Source organism: Schistocerca piceifrons, chromosome X (genome assembly GCF_021461385.2).
Source record: "Schistocerca piceifrons isolate TAMUIC-IGC-003096 chromosome X, iqSchPice1.1, whole genome shotgun sequence".
NCBI classification, from domain to species: domain Eukaryota; kingdom Metazoa; phylum Arthropoda; class Insecta; order Orthoptera; family Acrididae; genus Schistocerca; species Schistocerca piceifrons.
The window spans coordinates 341,021,947-341,041,621 of NC_060149.1; the positions used below are offsets into that span (position 1 = coordinate 341,021,947).

The window sequence follows — 19,675 nt, forward strand, 5'->3', positions numbered from 1 at the left end:
CAAAGCGAAGCGACACAGTGGGAAGACACTGGACACGTATTGGGGAGGACGGCTGTTCAAATCCCGTCCAGCACGTTAGATTTATTTTTCCCATGATTTTCTTAAAGTGCTTAAGACAAGTGTCGCAACGGTTTCTTCGAAAGGGCTCGTCGGTTTTCGGTTTTCTTTCTCATGCTTCCCCTACTGATCTTTCGGTGCATTTCTATCAACGGGACTTTAAATTCTAATCTTCCGTTAGAATAACTACGGAAAACTACCGTATCACGGATTCAGTAACTAGGGGGCGGAAAATTCCAGCAGTGCATGAGATTTTGCAGTAGGATTTATCAGCAAAGTCATTTAAAGTAGTCCCAATCGTCAATACTCCGTTTGTGCAGACCGTTGAGTTTAGTTTAATTATTTTTCTAGGAGATTACGAGTGAAAGTGAACAGTGCTTTGCAATTTCTTTCCTGTGTTGACTTCTTGACCTGTTCTGTGGAATGGAGAATTTAGGGTCCTCTGAGTACGTCAGGCATGTGCTACACAAGAGAAACAGCTACACGGTTAGTACTGTACACGGGGCATCCACATGAGGGTTGCTTTTAGATCAGACAAACTCGTCTGTAGGATCGATAATCACGTACACCAAGCTTACCACAAAGCCAACAACTGGTCCATTTATATTAAGTATGAGTGAGAAAACACGCCCTAGAAAGTCATAAAAAGGGGTTGTTTGTCCAACATTGAACTATATAGAAAATGAAAAAAAGTCAAAACAAATGTAAGGACAACTAAATGAGAAGAACTCAATGAATTGGAAAGTAAGATCCTGCCTACCGAATTGTTAAAAAAAAAAAAAAAAAAGTAAAGTCAACGAGGCAGCGGGAGAAGGGAATAATGAATTGCGGATGGGGCCTCCTTTTTGTACGTGCACAAATTATTATTTTCCTGTAACATCCAAACATGTTTCACCACAGTGTGTCCAAGCCACAGCAACACACAAGACGCAGTATCCACAAATAAGCAGGAGAAAACTTGAGTAAACACGGACAAAATACGAAGTATAATCTATGAATAACAAACGACACCAAATAGTTCTCCGCCTCTAAGCTTCACAAAACTGTTACCGATGTCAACAGGTCAGTCCAACTTACTGCACAAAAAAATCAGAAACATGTTTGGCACACAAATACAAACCAGACACAGTTCAGGATTAGACAAGTACAGCAATGGTAAGACCAAAAACGGATAAATACGCTACGACTATTTTTACTGGGACATAAAGTGTAAAGGTTAGATTATAAATAAAAGCCGTGCGGTTAAAGGCGCTGCAGTCTGGAACCGCAAGACCGCTACGGTCGCAGGTTCGAATCCTGCCTCGGGCATGGGTGTTTGTGATGTCCTTAGGTTAGTTAGGTTTAACTAGTTCTAAGTTCTAGGGGACTGATGACCTCAGCAATTGAGTCCCATAGTGCTCAGAGCCATTTGAACCATTTTATAAATAAAAATTCAATGCATGCGATATCCTAACATGCCTCATCTTTGCAGATGACTGTGGCTCTTTCGGTTGGCAGCACAGGACACACACAGTGTCAAATAAATAGTATGTGCATGCGGTATGTAATTTAAATAACAACAAAATCCGATGTAACAGGTTTCCTAACTTAAATTAATCTATAAGTATGCATTTCAGAAAAATAAAATGAAACAACAACAGTAGTGAAACAATTTGGGTGTTAAAGCAAAACGATAATTTGTGTACTTGCAAAAAGGAAGACCCGTCTTTAATGCATTATTTTTTCTGCAAGCACGAGAACTGAGCTCAAGATACCAATATGATAGGAGAAGAGAAATTAGTAAATGGATAACGCTTGCTGTTGCAACTTTCTGCGGTGAATCAAAAATAAGGAAAGCTTTGTCGCTGTCTAAACACTTACTTCACGAAGAAAAGCCAGGCCACAGTTACTGGCCACATATTTTGCAATCAGCCACGTCGTAGTCACAGTTGCAGATAACCGGTCAAGAGAGCTGTTGCACGTAATCCGAGATGTACTTCGTTTCCTCCGGCGTTCCGTGTCGCGAGCAAGGCCCAATTTCACTTCTGTCTTTTCCCCTTGCGTCAGGGTGAGTCCAGTACAGTCGTACTCTCTGTCTCTCACGTGTCGTCGTTTTGGCCTCTTAAATGTCAATTTTCCAAACCTTACGTTCACCCGTCATAAACTTCGTATGCCCTTTAAGAATCATTTCAAGAAACTTTCGAGCTTATCGGTATTAAGCAACTGATCCACGCAGCACATCGATTGAAACAGTGACGTACCGTGTTACAAGTGGGCCCTTTTTGTATTTTCTGTAATTTTGATTTTTCAGTATTACGGAAACTTGAACATTACAATAAACCCTGAAGCAGTAGCTTGTAGAGCTAGAGAACTGTCACGGAAGGTTGTTCCCATGGACGGAGAGAACTTGAGCAGTTCATATGTTGCTTGAGCAGCTCGGTGGTGTGACAAACAGCTTGCTGCGTGAGAAGAAATCTTGTGTAGTGACAAACTTACCGGGTATGACGCTGAGAATGGGGGCCAATAGTCATAACTTCAGTTATAAATATTAATAACATAATTCTCGCAGTCATTGGCCATAATTGTGGCATTATTTCAATTTTCGAGTTTGTTAAGTTTATTAAGATTATAAATGTATTAACTTACTGTAAAATCCACAGTGGTAAATTTCAATAAACACACTGTAACGGCATCCGGTTTTTCCGTTTAATACTGGTGCATACTGGCAATCGTATCAAAAGCCACATTTTATCAGTTTGCGGCATGAGAGCACTATCGACTGCGAGGAACATCGTTAGATTCTACATTTACATCTATGTATATAATGTGCAAGCCACCGGAGGGCGAGGGTAGCCTGTACCACTAGTCGTCATTTTCGTTCCTGTTCCACTTGCAAATACAACGAGGGAAAAACGATTGTGTATATTCCTCCGTACGAGCCCTAATTTCTCTTACCTTATCTTCGCGGTCCTTACGAGAAATGTACGTTGGCGGCAGTAGAGTCGTTCTGCAGTCAGCATCAAATGTACACCTGTGTAAGAAGGGTTAAAGAACAGATCCGCGAAATTACAGACCAGTATCGCAATGAGGAGCCAAAAATTTTAACGTCGGCTTGCTGCAGAATTTCCGACCATGTTCTAAGTTAGGATATAATAAATTAGAAAAGCTTCTGTCCGCAGGCGGGTACGGATTTACAAAGACTCGCTTGTGGGAAATTCAGCTAGCCGAATTCTCGCACGATATCCTGCGAACTATGGATGAAGAGCCAACAGACAAATTCCATATTCCTAGGTCCATGCACAGTTTTTGACACCATGCACTACTGCAGACTGTTAAGTATGTATGTAATATGTTCTCATATATGTGAGTGGCTCGAAGACTTCTTAAGTAATAGAACCTAGTGCGTTGTCCTAGACGGCGACCGTTAATCAGAGGCAAGAGTATCGTCAGGAGTGCCACAGGTAATTGCCATAGAACCGCTCTTGTATTCTGTATACGTAAACTATGTGATGGAGAAGGTGAGCATCAATCTGCGACTTTTTGCTCATGACGCTGTAGTGTACGGTTAAGTATCGTCGTTGAGTCACTCTAGATGAATTAAAACTTGCTCTAAATGTAGAAAAATGAAAGTTAAAATAGATAAGTAGGAAAAACATTCCTTTAATGATCGAATACAGTATTACAGTATCGATTATATATCCAGCCATAACGTTCCAAAGCAATATGAAATGGAACGAGCACGTAAGGACGGCAGTAGGGACAGCCAGTGGTCGACTTCGGTTTATAGGGAAAATTCTAGGAAAGTATAGCTCATCTATAAAGGAGACTGCGTACAGAACACTAATGCGACACATTCTTGAGTACTGTTCGTGTGTCTGGGATTCCCACCAGGGTGGAATAAAGGAAGACATCGAAGCAATTCAGAGACGCGCTGCTAATTTTTTTGCCGGTAGCTTCGGTCAACACGTGAGTATTACGGAGATGCTTCGTGAACTCAAATGGGAATTCTTGGAGGGTGACACTGTTGAGAAAATTTAGAGAATCGGTATTCGCTTTTGACTGCAGTTCCATCATAACTGCCGCGAACATAAATTTCGCGACGACAAGATAAGAGAAATTAGGACCCGTACGAAGGCGTATAGACAGTCGTTTTCCCCTCGCTCTATTTGTGAGTGTAACAGGAAGGGGAATGGGTTGGAGTGGTACAAGGTACCTTCCACCATGCACCGCATGGTGGCTTGCGGAGTATGTATGTAGACGTAATACGAAACAGGTAGTGGACTGTCCGAATGCCTGCTCCGTTATTAATGGCCCTGTTAACCTTATCTTGCCTCCCCAGTGTATCTGTACGGCATTAAAGCCACCGATCAAAACCGAAGTATCGACTCACTAAGAGCATTGTTACGGGCTAAGATCGTCTTAGGGATCTAGAAAAATTACTTGTTCAAGTCCCCTGTCATTGTTATACATCTACATATACACTCTGTAATATAAAATGAAATCCCTGGCATAGGGTTTTTTGAACCACCTTTAAGTTACATCTCTATTGTTTAACTCTCGAACAGCGCGCGGGTAAAACCAATGTTTAAATGTTTCCGCGAGAGCTCTGATTTCTCTTATTTTATTATGATGAACTCTTCTCCCTACGTAAAAAGGTGCCAACAAAATATTTTCACACTCTGGGAAGAAAGTAGGTGATCGAAATTTCATGCGTAGTTCCCGGCGTAACAAAAATCGCCTTTGTTTTAATCGTGTATCATATCTGTGGCACCCTCTCCCTTTTCTCACAATAATACAAAACGAGCTGCCTTTCTTTCAACTTTCTCGATGCCCTCCGTCAATCCTATCCGATACGGATTCCAAACCGCACAGCAGCACCTCAGAAGAGGTCGGACAAGCGCAGTGTAGGCAGTCTTTTCAGCAGACCTGTTACATTTTCTAAGTGTTCTGCCAGTGCATCGAAGTCTTTGGTTTGCTTTTCCCACAACATTATCTATATGATCGTCTCAATTTAAGTTATTCGTAATTGCAATCGCCAAGTATTTAGTTGAGCCTTTAGATTTGTAACCATGATTTATCGTGTAAACGAAATTTATCAGATTCCTTTTAGTACTCATGTGGATGATTTCACACTTTTCATTATTTACAGTGAATTTTCACTTTTTGCATCATACAGATGTTTTGTCTAAATCATTTTGCAATTTATTTTGATCTTCGGATGACATCATTTATGTAGATTAGAAGCGTCAGAGGGACTATAACACTTCCTTGGGGAACGCTAGATATACTTCTGTTTTACTCTACAACTTTCCGTCAATTATTATGAACTGTGACCATTCTGATAGGAAATGACGAATCCAGTCACACTGCTGAGACGATACTCCAAAGGCAAACAATCTGATTAGAAATCGCTTGTGAGAAACGGTGTCAAAAGCCGCTTGGAAATCTAAAAATATGGAATAAATTTTACGCGCCTGAGGATAGCACTCATTACTTCGTGAGAGTAAACAGCTAGTTGTGTTTCACAAGAACGATATTTTCTGAATCCGTTTGACTATTCGTTAATAAATCCTTTCTTCGATGTAATTCATAATGTTCGAACATAGTATATGTTCCAAAATCCTGTTGCAAATCCGCGTTAGTGATGTGAGTCTGTAATTCAGCGGATTACTCCTGTTTCCTTTCTTTGGTATTGGTGTGACTTGTGAAACATCCCTGTTTTTGGATACAGATCTTTCTACAGGCGAGCGGTTGTACATGGTTGTTAAGTACGTTGCTAGATAGTGTCACATAGACGAACTGGAAAAAAAACATACTATATTTCGACTAACCAAGAGCAAAATCTAGTGAAAGATGTTCACATACTCACTCAAATAGTTTCGTGCCAGATACCATCTTCAGTTATTCAGTTATATTAAGGATACGCAAGGTGAACATACGTTTCTCCGTTCACCGTGAATTTGGTTCCTGTGACTGTCCATTACATTGCGTTGGAATTACTCGGAGCACAACATCCGTGGATTGCAAATGGTCTCGCTACAGTGAACTGGCAGCAGGCTGCGCGGCTTTCTACCTGGCGTGCTTCCAGACAGAGGCTGTCAGCGCCACGGGCAATACGTCGGGCCGCAGCTAATTCCCGCTCCTTTAACCTGCGCCTCGGCGCTTTCATCTTGAGCTTGTTACAGCGTCGTCACCAATATCCGCTCCCGCGGCAGGCTGACAAAGAATCGCTGCCTTCAACTTGTTTAGGGGCGGGCGGCCGCCCTGGGGGATTCATTATGAACTTGGCGCAGCAGAGGGGCCGTGCCAGCTCCCGCTTCTTCCGCGTAATGGCCTCCGCTACGCACAAGAGGGCGATTAGCGGCCCGCACGCACGGCCAGCCGGTTAAAGGCACTGGAAACGTACTGACACTACAACGTACGAGCTACTGACATATAGGGTGACTCAGCTGCCCCTACCTATGTCGTTTTATGCAACCCGCCATGTCATTACGAACTGAGACATGTCCGACAGGAAATCACGAATCCAGTTACACGATATTCCACAGACACACAATTTGATCATATTTTCATATTCTCTCTCTCGCTTTGAGCAAACTATTACTTCTACAGAAAAAATGAATAGGACGTTTTTGTAGAAAATTTAATTTAGTCATATTTTGTACTGGGATACGTTTTCGCTGGAGACCACGGTTTTTGAGTTATTCAAGAAAAACGTACACAAGTGATCACCAAACGCATCACCATCCCCAAACTCATCTCTCACCAGTCAAAATTTCTAGTATGTTGTTCGTGGCATACTCTCCTACCACCATACAAAAATTTCCGACTGCACGAACCATTCCCGATATTCGACCTTTTTAGCCTCTATTGGGCTACTGTGTATCCAGCATAGCTAGCTGTTTCGTTGACATTATTTTAACCGTGCCCATGAGGATAATGAAAGAAAATCATGTTAAAATGTTCTGGATTGTTAGGCCTCTAAAATAATCGACGTTTTGGCCCCGCTGCTGGGATCTTCTTCAGGATCTTCCGGTGTCCAATACTGCTAGAACACTGTCAGAGAAGGGTCGCGTTCTCTTATACGGGTGAATTTTCCCGCTTTTGTGCTGGAGAAGTGGGAGTATTGGTATAGGTGAAGCCTATGACGATGTCCCACCAATGGCAGCCACAAGAATTTTACCAATACTCCCACTTCTCCAGCACAAACGCGGGAAAACTCCCCTTTATAAGAGAACGCGACACTGGCCTCTGACAGTGTTCTAGCAGTATTGGACACCGGAAGATCCTGAGGAAGATCCCAGCAGAGGGGTCGAAACGTCGATTATTTTAGAGGAATATGACGCGGCCTAACAACCCAGAAGATTTTAACTTTAGTTACAAAAGCCACGAAAGACTGCAGTCTTACATAAAGAGAAACGAGTCTTGTAAAAATTAAGCCAAAACTAGTTACGTTGATAATTCGATCCTGCACGGTAGTTTCGCAGTCAGAAGGCCCGACGAATACAACGATGTAATTCTTTATTTCAAGCAGTTAAAATTCACAAGATTTATAGGTAAAATTTACAAAAACGCCAGTTTTACAATTTCAAGTGCTTGGCTAAGCCGGTGGTGTAATAAGGCCAGACAATGAAGACCAATATAGGTGGAATGTGGGAAAAAATTTGTGCAATCGCAAATTTTGGTACAGTGGTAGAAGGGAGTGCCACGAACGACATACTAGACATTATGACCCGTGGTTGTTGTGTGTGGGCCTGTGATTGATTTTGAAGATAACATTTGTATGTTTTCCTTGAATAACTCGGAAACTATAGAGCCTCTAACGAAAACGTGTCCAGACAAAACAGTGCGAGTTGCATACAACGGCATAGGTAGGGGCAAATGAATCACTCTGAATATTGTAGAAGTGTGGCAGTAGCTTCAGCGGGTACAGAAGCAATTTCAAATGGCTCTCAGTAAAGTGTTGTGGGTCCAGTACTGAACACGAGGCACCCAAGGCCTCAACTTGAAACATTTCTGCAACTGCTTACGATATCAAAACAAGGCTTATGGAAAATGAGAGTACTCAATGCGGGGAGTATTTTATTGTCTGTTCCTGTCTACAAGGATAGTAAACCACACACATTTCTGCAATCCAGGAGGCGCTAAATATTTGTAACATGTCTAACAAAATTTGTAAACAGTGAATGTGTTAGGTTTAATAGCGTGGAAAGTACACAGCGAAAATGCACAGGACTGCAGGTTGGTTGGCTGATTTTGGGGAGGGGACCAAACAGAGAGGTCATCGGTCTCATCGGATTAGGGAAGGATGAGCAAGGAAGTCGGCCGTGCGCGTTCAAAGGAACCATTCGGGCATTTGCCTGAAGCGATTTAGGAAAATCATGGAAACCCTAAATCAGGATGGCAGGATGCGGGTTTGAACCGTCGTCCTCCCGGCCAGTGTACTAACCACTGCGCCACCTCGCTAGGTACAACTGCAGGTATGCCACATTGGTTCCAAAATATTTCTTCTGACTAGTCCAAAGTGAAAAACTTGAAACATTTGAGATATTTCGACGTCGTTGGTTTCCCAGGAGCAATACGACGATCTGAACACTAGCATGACTATTTGAAATTGAAGTAACGTTTCCGAAATGTGTCGTAAAAAAAAGAAATTAATAACTTAGTGACTGATCACTCTGTATTTTTATTTATATTCTGAACGAAATCAGGGTTTTTAATGGAATTATACAATTACCTATGTAATTCTAGAGCTCTTTTAAAGACGAGAATAGTGATTTTACACGGCCCGCAATCCAATTTATCTCAAAAAGAAGCGGAAACAGTCATGGAGAACGTTGTACCAGCAGGATGGTGGACCTACGCACCTGATCGGTGTTTCAGTCTAGAGGCCGATTTTAGAATCTCACGAAGAACCATTCACTAGAGCCCGCTTTAAACGTTTCCGACCTTTTCAACTGTTTTGTGAGACATATGGTTGAGTTTTATGCAGTGTTTGTAAATATTACGAGTTCTTTAAATTCAAGTGCTGTGGAATATATTAAAGCTATTTTGAACACAATGTTAATTCCAGAATGAGATTTTCACTCTGCAGCGCACTCACATTGTTAATTATTCAGTTACAGAGTTTTATAATGAGTAAAATTCTGTATATTTTTACAACGGGTTGTGAGGACAGTTAAGCAATACTTCGTCAGTCGTGCACTATCCTGTGCTTTGAAACGGAAGCTCATATTTGGAAATTATCCGAGTTCGTTTAATATCTCAACAATTTTCCCTGTATCGAAAACCGAAATTTGCTTTAGTTGCCAGTACCCTCTACTTCAGAATATCTTTAAACTGTAATTGGTTTTTGATAACACGCCTTCTTAATCTGACTTCACTTTCGAATTGTTGGTGGTAGAATAACAATGTAACAAATACACTATTAAATGAAGTATTGACAAAATTTTCTCGGTTACAGTACTTTTTAATTTGAGCAGAATATATTTTCCTAGGTACCTGAACATGTTGCACCTTGTAACAGTTTTTCACAGTTGGAGAAATCTTGGTTTTCAAGAGCAATTTTGTAACTTAAGAAGAAAAGACTGCAGCACACAAAGTGAATACTATCATTTAAAAATGGATTTAGAATATAAAGTATGCTTCAGAATTACACCGAGATATTTCGAGGGGATATAGAAGGTGTATTGAGCAACAAAATGAAGATAGGAACCCGTGTCCGGGAACGTCATCCAACGACGCTACAGAGCGTCGAAGTTACAGGCGCCGGCGCCTGTACATGTATGCACATGGAGGGTGATTCCGTGACGAAGTTACGAACTGTCATGGACGACGGAGAAGAATAAATGTATCAATTTTAGTGAAGGGACCCTGGTCCGAAAGCGAACAAGTCGCAAGTTATAAGCGAAAACTGTTCTATTACCTATGAAAGTGGGAGATATGTATTGGTACTGTTGTTGCTTAGATTATAGGATAGGTAACTTTCAGAGGTGGCAGTATGGACAAAAACAAGGAAAAAAGGCTAGTAAACGTGGGTTCTAAAACGAATATCTTAAGACCTATGACCACTTATTCAATAGAGGGGATGTGCTTCACAGTAGCGAAGATGAACAAGTGCTCATGTAGCTCTTCAGGTAAACTCCTCAGGTATACATTTTAGAGTCGATATTTTTCAATGTTTTGATCCATACTACCATCTCTGAAAGTTGGCTGCCTTACAGTCTTAGCAACAACAGTACCACTACATGTATTCCACTGCCAAAGGTATTGCGAATGGTTTTCTACTCGTTCGTTTCCGGTACAGGAACCCTTACCTCAAATTGATACATTTATCCTTGTCCATCATCCTAGAAAGTTTGTAACATCATCACGGAAACGTCCTGTATATACATACATTTACAGGCGCCGGCGACCCTAACTTGTACGCTCTGTAGCGTCACTGGAGAGTGTTTCAAAAAAAAAATGGTTCAAATGGCTCTGAGCACTATGGGACTTAACAGCTGTGGTCATCAGTCCCCTAGAACTTAGGACTACTTAAACCTAACAAACCTAAGGACATCACACACATCCATGCCCTAGGCAGGGTTCGAACCTGCGACCGTAGCAGTCGCGCGGTTCCGGACTGCGCCCCTAGAACCACGAGACCACCGCGGCCGGCGGAGAGTGTTTCTGGACATGGGTTCCTATGTAAAACATGATACACTAAATCCACTCTACAACTTCTAGAAGTGTGTAAAATGAATTATGAAACACCCTGTACATACGTATTCAAGCACTGCCGCCTATAAATTCGACGCTCTGTAGCGTCGTTGGATGGCATTGCCGGACATGGGTTCCTACGCTCATTTTGTTCCTCAACACACCTACTACAACCCCTTAAAATTTGTCAGTGTAATTTTGAAACACCCTGAATGTTATACTTCTATTACAGGACTGGCTAGAGGCAAATGTGTGAAAAGTGTTCCAAGGCACAGCAGTCTACCCTACTACATATGACGCCCCCTACCCTTCCGGTACATTGCACGTGATATCATCCCCATGATGAGATCACTGTCCGCGACTTGATTCTCGAATTCTTTCCTAACAGAATGTAATACCTCAGTGTATAGAAGGAGCTCCTCGGTGCCTTGCAGTTCAATTCAGCAAAATATTTCAAGCCTTTAAATTGAGATACCTATGGAAAATTATCTAGTCTTCAAAAGGGCTATACTCATCGGAAACCTAGATAATTGGAGGGAGATCACTTATTAAAGACGTAGAAAAACAAGAAAGAAAAATTCTAGGAAAACTTTGGCCCCATCTGTATAGGAAAAAATCTCAGGAATACTGAGAAAACCTGACATTCTCAGCAAGAGACGATTTACATTGTATGGTCCAAGTTACGGATAATTGGATGCTTCAAACAGAAAAAGATCTTCACTTTCAAAGAACAGTTCGGTGCTTCAAACAAAAAGAGATCTTCGCTTTCGGAACACTTGCCGAAAATCATTAAGCTGCAGTCAAAGCGAGGACTGTAACCAACAGAATCGTAACAAGTGGCCTCCTGTGACGCGGCAAGGTAGGAGTAGGCAAAATGCAACAGGGAATGACAATATTAATGTGCTAATAGTAAACTGCGGGAGCGTCTATAGAAAGGTCCCAGAACTGCTCTCATTAATAAACGGTCACAACGCCCATATAGTACTAGGGACAGAAAGTTGGCTGAAACCAGACGTAAACAGTAATGAAATCCTAAACTCAGATTGGAATGTATACCGCAGAGACAGGCTGGACAGTGAAGGGGGAGGCGTGTTTATAGCGATAAGAAGTGCAATAGTATCGAAGGAAACTGACGGAGATTCGAAATGTGAAACAATTTGGGTTAAGGTCACGGTTAAAGCAGGCTCAGACATGGTAATTGGATGTCTCTATAGGCCCCCTGGCTCAGCAGCTGTTGTGGCTGAGCACCTGAAGGATAATTTGGAAAATATTTCGAGTAGATTTCCCCACCATGTTATAGTTCTGGGTGGAGATTTTAATTTGCCGGATATAGACTGGGAGACTCAAACGTTCATAACGGGTGGCAGCGACAAAGAATCCAGTGAAATTTTTTTAAGTGCTTTATCTGAAAACTACCTTGAGCAGTTAAACAGAGAACCGACTCGTGGCGATAACATATTAGACCTTCTGGTGACAAACAGACCCGAACTATTTGAAACAGTTAACGCAGAACAGGGAATCGGCGATCATAAAGCGGTTACTGCATCGATGATTTCAGCCGTAAATAGAAATATTAAAGAAGGTAGGAAGATTTTTCTGTTTAGCAAAAGTGACAAAAAGCAGATTTCAGAGTACCTGATAGCTCAATACAAAAGTTTTGTCTCAAATACAGATAGTGTTGAGGATCAGTGGACAAAGTTCAAAACCATCGTACAATATGCTTTAGATGAGTATATGCCAAGCAAGATCGTAAGAGATGGAAAAGAGCCACCGTGGTACAACAACCGAGTTAGAAAACTGCTGCGAAAGCAAAGGGAACTTCACAGCAAACATAAACATAGCCAAAGCCTTGCAGACAAACAAAAATTACGCGAAGCGAAATTTAGTGTGAGGAGGGCTATGCGAGTGGCGTTCAATGAATTCGAAAGTAAAGTTCTATGTACTGACTTGGCAGAAAATCCTAAGAAATTTTGGTCTTATGTCAAAGCTATAGGTGGATCAAAACAAAATGTCCAGACACTCTGTGACCAAAATGGTACTGAAACAGAGGATGACAGACTAAAGGCCGAAATACTAAATGTCTTTATCCAAAGCTGTTTCACAGAGGAAGACTGCACTGTAGTTCCTTCTCTAGACTGTCGCACAGATGACAGAATGGTAGATATCGAAACAGACGACAGAGGGCTAGAGAAACAATTAAAATCGCTCAAAAGAGGAAAGGCCGCTGGACCTGATGGGATACCAGTTCAATTTTACACAGAGTACGCGAAGGAACTTGCCCCCCTTCTTGCAGCGGTGTACCGTAGGTCTCTAGAAGAGCGTAGCGTTCCAAAGGATTGGAAAAGGGCACAGGTCATCCCCGTTTTCAGGAAGGGACGTCGAACAGATGTGCAAAACTATAGACCTATATCTCTAACGTCGATCAGTTGTAGAATTTTGAAACACGTATTATGTTCGAGTATAATGACTTTACTGGAGACTAGAAATCTACTCTGTAGGAATCAGCATGGGTTTCGAAAAAGACGATCGTGTGAAACCCAGCTCGCGCTATTCGTCCACGAGAGTCAGAGGGCCATAGACACGGGTCCCCAGGTAGATGCCGTGTTTCTTGACTTCCGCAAGGCGTTCCATACAGTCGTTTAATGAACAAAGGAAGAGCATATGGACTATCAGACCAATTGTGTGATTGGATTGAAGAGTTCCTAGATAACAGAACGCAGCATGTCATTCTCAATGGAGAGAAGTCTTCCGAAGTAAGAGTGATTTCAGGTGTGCCGCAGGGGAGTGTCGTAGGACCGATGCTATTCACAATATACGTAAATGACCTTGTGGATGACATCGGAAGTTCACTGAGGCTTTTTGCGGATGATGCTGTTGTATATCGAGAGGTTGTAACAATGTAAAATTGTCCTGAAATGCAAGAGGATCTGCAGCTAATTGACGCATGGTGCAGTGAATGGCAATTGAATCTCAACGTAGACAAGTGTAATGTGCTGCGAATACATAGAAAGAAAGATCCCTTATGATTTAGCTACAATATAGCAGGTCAGCAACTGGAAGCAGTTAATTCCATAAATTATCTGGGAGTGCGCATTAGGAGTGATTTAAAATGGAATGATCATATAAAGTTGATCGTCGGTAAAGCAGGTGCCAGACTGAGATTCATTGGAAGTATCCTAAGGAAATGCAATCCGAAAACAAAGGAAGTAGGTGACAGTACGCTTGTTCGCCCACTGCTTGAATACTGCTCAGCAGTGTGGGATCCGTACCAGATAGGGTTGATAGAAGAGATAGAGAAGATCCAACGGAGAGCAGCGCGCTTCGTTACAGGATCATTTAGTAATCGCGAAAGCGTTACGGAGATGATAGATAAACTCCAGTGGAAGACTCTGCAGGAGAGACGCTCAGTAGGCGGTACGGGCTTTAGTTAAAGTTTCGAGAACATACCTTCACCGCAGAGTCAAGCAGTATATTGCTCCCTCCTACGTATATCACGCGAAGAGACCATGAGGATAAAATCAGAGAGATTAGAGCCCACACAGAAGCATACCGACAGTCCTTCTTTCCACGAACAATACAAGACTGGAATAGAGGGGACAACCGATAGAAGTACTCAGGGTACCTTCCGCCACACACCGTCAGGTGGCTTGCGGAGTATGGATGTAGATGTAGAACAATATTAGTGTGAGCATGACGTGAGTTTGGAAAAGAATAATGGCTCTGAGCACTATGGGACTCAACTGCTGTGATCATCAGTCCCCTAGAACTTAGAACTACTGAAACCTAACTAACCTAAGGACATCACATACACCCATGCCCGAGGCAGGATTCGAACCTGCGACCGTAGCAACAGCAGCGGCTCCGGACTGGAGCGCCTAGAACGGCACGGCCACCGCCGCCAGCGGAAAAGTATGAGTTAATCTCATGGGGAAAATAAATTCAATCGTGGTCGTTAGTTGAGCATAACGACATAAAAAAATTAAGAGCGGGGAGCTCTTAATTAAAGCATTTACAAGCACAATTTTAAATTAAATACGTGGTATGTAACAATATGTTGAGAGGAAAGGGTAAAATGTAACTAACACATAAACTCATCTGTTCATAAACTAAGTCGCAAACTTCGGATCGTCGGTAAGATACTATCGAGCAGAGAATTTTCTACATAAGATGCGATTAATAAAACATCTTTACTATGTTATAGTAGGTAGTTTGACCGTGTAACATCCGTGTCAGAGCGAATCAATAGAGCGTACTGAAAGCGAACAAAACCACTTCGCAACTCAGAGTAGAGTATCATGGGAACTACGTAAAACATGAGTTCTAAGGCACTTACAGAAAGACACCAATTTTTCGTACAATTATAACATTTCAAAAACTCTTTTGCAACGAAGTATCTAAGAAAATCTGCCAACTTTCTATTCGCCACTCCTACAGAGGTATTTAAGATAAAATTAGCCACAAATTCAACAGCGGCTTCTAGACATTCTTACTAAGAACCGTAGACAAATGGAAAAGCCACCCACTTCATGACACAAGTAAAGTACAGAACATTCTTAAATCACTTGCGAGGAATTCTTCATTTGTGTGGTCATATTGTCAGTAGCTGCTTTATAATTATTAAAGGTATTTTAAATGCGTCACTGAAACTACAAGAAAATGCACATTTTGGCACCAAACGCGCTTCGTTTTATCGAAATAAAACATCATCTGTGGTCTTTAATGGGAAATATGTACAATTCAGTGGTCTATAATGGGAGATACGTGCAATCTCGATCGCTTTCTAGAGCAAAAAAGAAGTCGTTACAAAATTTTACTCATTATTTTACACGATTTGGTGAAAGGTGGCCGCGGACCCCCTAGAAAGAGCCGGCGGACCCCTAAGGGGTCCGCAGACCACAGGTTGGGAAGCCCTGCCATAGACCAAGCACAATAGAAAAATATATGAAAATCAATAAAACCACACACCTCTAGCCTTTTCAAGAAACTTCTACGTACACAAAGCATTAACACATAATAAACAGTTTGTAAATGACGAGTTAAATATTCGAAACCAGACACAAAGTAATTGAAAAATCACGTAACTGAAATAGACATTTCCTTTCCCAATCTTCCTCTCTCACACTCCATCTCCCCCAGCCGCCTTTCCATTCCACCTTCTCTTCACACCTTTTCCTCCATCTCATTGCCAACTCACTCTCCATTCTTTCCATTCCGCTACTTCATATTCACAGTTCACTCGTCCCTGTGTGAGTCCACAAAGCATTTCCTATCATTACTGGAGGATACATCATTCATGGTTACAATTCCTGTGTTAATGCAGTGTCTGTATCTTCACAATACAATGTCCTACATACATGCATGCGTGCATGAATTAACAAACACTGTCACTGACGATTACGGCTGTGTTAAACATTACGAAATTGATTCGCATTCTGCCACATCTGTAATCGCCAGTGACAATGTCTCATCCTTCAGACAAGCAAAAATGTCTGACTGACGTTGTATTGTGAGGATACAAATACTCTATAAACACAGACATTGTAGCAATCAGTGATGTATCCATGCCTCGACGGGCTAAAATGACGATATAATATTTGTCTCCCTGTGCGGGACACAAGAACTGTGCGAACTTGAGTGATGGGTCGGCCGTGGGGGCGTGCTAGGATAGGCGAAGTGGTTAAGGTGACCAGTAGCAATAAGCGGGAAATCCGGGTTCCAGTTCCGATCCGGCACAAATGTTCATGTGTTGCAAACAGCTGACGCCAATGTAAAGTCGCAGAATGCGAATCTATTTCGTAATTAATAACTACTGTTTACATTGTCTGAATGCGAAAGAGATGATATCACACATTGTATGTAATGGCGAAACAAATCTCATCATTTCGCGTTCGTCGTTCATGTTGTCCAACAACAGAAATTGAAAAGCTGTGATCATCCCGGTAGCATCTAATATGTATGCAGAATCGCTCCAGGACAGGTTAAGGCGAGACTCATTCAAAAAGACTACATTTTGTCATTCAGCCCATCACTGATGGCGTTCACGAATCCATTGCGTCTCAGGCGTTTCTGGTCTCTGGAGGGCTCGAGGCTCTGAGCACTATGGGACTTAACTTCTGTGGTCATCAGTCCCCTAGAACTTAGAACTACTTAAACCTAACTAACCTAAGGACATCGCACACATCCATGCCCGAGGCAGGATTCGAACCTGCGACCGTAGCAGTCACGCGGTTCCGGACTGAGTGCCTCAACCGCGAGACCACCGCGGCCGGCTGGTCTCTGGACACAAGAAGGCGATAGAGTAGCATGTGCGTAGGTAGGCAGACATGTGTGTCTGGCTGTAATCGTCAGTGAAAGTGTTTGTTAATTCAGGCACGCATGCATGTCTGTAGGACATCGTATCGTCAAAAGGCTCGACACTTAATATCACTTCCCGATTCCTTTTCTGGGTCTTCACTGAGCTTGGCGTAAGACCTACATTTCCTATCACACAAGAAGCAAACCTGTTGTGGATGCGCGTATCTCTGCAGTTTTAATCACCATTGGAAGTACATCGAGGTGGCCGAGCGGTTCTAGGCGCTCAGTCCGGAACCGCGCGACTGCTACGGTCGCAGGTTCGAATCCTGCCTCGGGCATGGAGGTGTGTGATGTCCTTAGGTTAGTTAGGTTTAAGTAGTACTATGTTCTAGAGGACTGATGACCTCAGATGTTAAGTCCCATAGTGTTGAGAGCCATTTGAACCATTTTTTGAAGTACATCGTTCTCTACGTCCTTCGAAATACTATTTATTGGGGCCATTCTTTCTGACTGCTGTAATTTTAAAAAATGTTAGTGTAAGACTTTTTCACTACAAACGTATCAAACACAGTGTATTACGCACCTTATGGAACGACGGAAGAGCTTACGTGAAGACTTCGAACTATACCTGGAAAAATAAAATTAAATAAATTAAAAAGCATGTAGCATATGAATAAATTAGAAATATTTTACAGATTGGGGAAACTCAGTAAGGACAGATTTATAGAGTTTCATTGGTATGGGATCATAGGGAGGCTCTTCAAGCTACAAGAAGTGCCAATAGCGGTTTTATATGCAGAGTCCCACTAACAGATTCGCACACCGGACAACTCTTGTGGAAACACTGGGCAACGGTCAGGCAACGATAATTAGGCTAACCTCCAAACTCCTCTATTAGAGGGCAGCTCAAACGTTGATGAATTACAGTAATTTACGAAATTTTAATTTACAAAATTACGCTAAAATTTCACAACGGGGGTCTTATTAGTGAATGATACTTCGATAGTCAGCATTCAGAGCTCTTTTCGTGGTGCAACACTGAGTACTATGCAGGACCTATGCCGCTAGCAACGACGGTCACGGTGACCTAATTTGAACCACTAGGGTCACGTCCCAGGCAGATGGCATACTTAATAAGAATGACGTGTTTGCGGTGTTCTTGCTGTGTAGTAGAATCTTTGTCGAGATTCTGGAGTTGGAAACTCTTTGGGGGCTACTTCTTCAATGCCCGAATGAAATGAAACATATGATTAGACTAAAACCCACTTAATGGTTCAAATGGCTCTGAGCACTATGGGACTTAACATCTGTGGTCATCAGTCCCCTAGAACTTAGAACTACTTAAACCTAACTAACCTAAGGACGTCACACACATCCATGCCCGAGGCAGGATTCGAACCTGCGACCGTAGCAGTCGCGCGGTTCCGGACTCCGGGCCTAGAACCGCGAGACCACCGCGGCCGGCCCACTTAATGAAACAGAAGATAATGGAACAGGAATGGTTTCATTTACAGTGTTACTTCTAAAATACATATCAGTTAAACATGTTCTACTGGGATCCACTGAAAGCAATAATACACAAAGCTAGTCATAGTCTAGGCTGTCGATACAAGTATCACGTCCTTTTCTCCGACGAAGCAGCTCCCAGTTCTTCATTATCGTCTACATTCGGTCAACGGTTGTCTCCATTACACTGAGCCAAGGCTGTCTATTCACGTCATCCCGGGTACTGAACGATTCATTCCCTCAACAACTGTGTGTAAGAAATTACTGGACATTCTCATTCACAGTATGTTCTATGTGCCTGTGAATTCTTTTCCCAGTGAAATATAAATGAAACCTATCGATAGAAGCAATGCAATTTCTTTAAGTTTTTAATATACAAAACGACATCAGTAAATCTGTATACCCTAGCAAAGAAAATTCAGTTTTAGTATTCGTAACGATAAGTTTGGGGTGCTTAATTTTGTCACTCACAGAAAACTTCCGGAAAAACATCTGTCACTGAGGTATTAAAAAAAACTAACACCGCCGTGTACTCTAAATTATGATATGTTTCAGTGATCCGATTTTGATAAAATAAAGCCTGTACGTAGCTCCAGGCTACGCTCATGTTACCTGTGAATACTTCATGAAAATTCGTTTAGTACTTTTGGAGATTAGAGAGTTCAAACAGACAGACAGACATAACGGATGACTTCAGATAAAATGTTAAGTTACAACATTTTGTTCCTGCTGATCCGATTTTGAAGAACTAAAGCCCATAAGCTGAGCTCCAGTTACGTGTGAAAACCCCATGAAAATTCCTCTAGTAGTTTTGGAGATTAGAGCGTTCAAACAGACAGACACGAAGGTTTTACGATATTATTATTAATATAGTTATTGATAGATATCTTTTTAAAGGACGTTTTATGAAATCTTTGACGGTGTACTGTGGTTTTTTTAATCAAATCTTTTATAAAATTTAGCGTGGCCCTAGCTTTTATAAAAGATTTGTCAAAGAACTTCGATAGTGTAATACGGGCGTAAGACAAACACTGCCTGTGGCTACATATTGCCCGTGGCTAAGGTAAGTGGTACACTTACAGACTTCTTCAGGTCCTGCGAGTTGAAGATTAGGATTACTTGACCAATAATTACCATC

General features: G+C 41.9%; 1 protein-coding gene across 7 annotated transcripts in view; it reads right to left on the reverse strand.

Annotated features, from left to right (window-relative positions):
* Positions 1 to 19,675, reverse strand: part of LOC124721404 (protein O-linked-mannose beta-1,2-N-acetylglucosaminyltransferase 1-like) — a 2,183,308-nt gene that overhangs the window by 1,160,738 nt on the left and 1,002,895 nt on the right. For 5 of the 7 annotated variants that reach the window (XM_047246347.1, XM_047246349.1, XM_047246351.1 and 2 more), the window contains exon 7: positions 17,615 to 17,659. The exons of the other annotated variants lie outside the window; for them this stretch is intronic. The gene's annotated coding sequence lies outside the window, so the exon portion shown is untranslated. The remainder of the gene's footprint in view (positions 1 to 17,614; positions 17,660 to 19,675) is intronic. 7 annotated transcript variants of the gene reach the window in all.